Source organism: Orycteropus afer, unplaced genomic scaffold (genome assembly GCF_000298275.1).
Source record: "Orycteropus afer afer isolate SDZICR_OR568_19922 unplaced genomic scaffold, OryAfe1.0 scaffold01096, whole genome shotgun sequence".
In the NCBI taxonomy this organism is placed as follows: domain Eukaryota; kingdom Metazoa; phylum Chordata; class Mammalia; order Tubulidentata; family Orycteropodidae; genus Orycteropus; species Orycteropus afer.
Window position 1 is genome coordinate 11,845 of NW_006922683.1, and position 1,515 is coordinate 13,359.

At 37.8% G+C, this 1,515-nt stretch overlaps 1 pseudogene; it reads right to left on the reverse strand.

Annotated features, from left to right (window-relative positions):
* Positions 1 to 279: 279 nt before the first annotated feature.
* Positions 280 to 1,515, reverse strand: part of LOC103212776 — a 25,556-nt pseudogene continuing 24,320 nt past the window's right edge.

A 1,515-nucleotide genomic window follows, 5' to 3' on the forward strand; every position in this document is an offset into this window, starting at 1 on the left:
TATACATTGACCTCCCCTGAGGTTGTAGCTAGGCAATAATCCCAGTTACTGGCAAAGCAGCATGAGAACGTTGTGTGCCAGATCATTTTTTTTAGATTTATAATTTTATTGCAGTAACAACTGGTTGTGATAGTTATATCTACACACATATACTGATTATATTTAAATTCATAGAGAGCAACATTTACATTAGTGTAATTTAAGTTACACTTTTGAAATTAGAAGATGCAGTACAGTTTGAGTTTTACAACAAAATAAGTAAACAAGACAAAAATAGAGTTAGTTACAAGTAAAAGTATGACTATCTGTTCTTGACACAACACACAGAAACTTTTTGTCAGAAAGGTACATATTCTTAATCTGACTATTCAAATCATTAAAGTATGGCTGACTCAGTGCCATTTTGCCATAAATTTGTTTGGCAGGATCATAGACTAACATTTTTGAGAGCAAATCCAAGCCATTTTCATCCAAGATTTTGACATGGAATGCTAGGCTTCCTGGTTTCCACTTGGGAAATATATTCTTATAGTCCTGTATGAAGTCTATTATTGGGGGTGCCCAAAGCTCTGAAAATCTTGAAGAGTTGATCAATTTCTGAATCCCCATGAAAAAGTGGTTTCTTTGTTGCTAATTCAGCAAATATGGTGCCTGTACTCCAAATGTCAAGTGGAGTGGAATAGTGAGCTGAGCCCAGCAATACTTCTGGATATCTATACCAGAGAGTTGCTACCTCATGTGTATAAACTCTAATAGGTATTCCAAAAGCTCTGGCAAGCCCCAAATCAGCCAGTTTAATTATCCCTTTGTCATCAATCAATAGATTTTGAGGTTGTAAGTTTCTGTGAAGAACTCTTCTATAGTGACAAAACACAATTCCTTGTAGGATTTGGTGCAAATATTTCTTAACAAGGGAAGAATCCATGAACTGACCAGGAGGGATAGAATTCAAATATTTCTTGGATTCAGATCCATGGAAAGGATTTAAAAAATGAGATATAACCTGGAGTCCTGCAAAAGCACATCTTGAAGAATTCCCCAAGTTTATTTCGGTATAATCTTCCACAGTTTCAATATGCATTGTAGATCCCAGCTCATCCTGCGGTGGTGGCGGTGGCAGTGGTGGCATTGGCTATCACTTCCATGTTGATTTCTCCCCAACTTCTTTGAGCCAGGTTTCTGTGCCAGGTCTTTTTTTTTTTAATTTATTTATTTATTACCAATAAGCAATATCGTTTTATTTATTTATTTATTGTGATTTGGGGGAAGATTTACAGAGCAAATTCACTTTCCATACAGCAGTTCACATTTATTTTGTCTCGTGTCATTGACCACAGTTTACCACAATGCTACAGTGCCCCTCCCACTTCCTCCCCATAGTTACCTCTTCCCAGTGACCATCCCTCCATACTCTCCTGTGCCCTGAGCTGTCTCCCTGTGCATAAGCAGCCCTTCCTTCTCCCATGATTGTTCTCTCCAGGGCTTGTGTCTACTGGAGGTAAATGTTTAACTCAC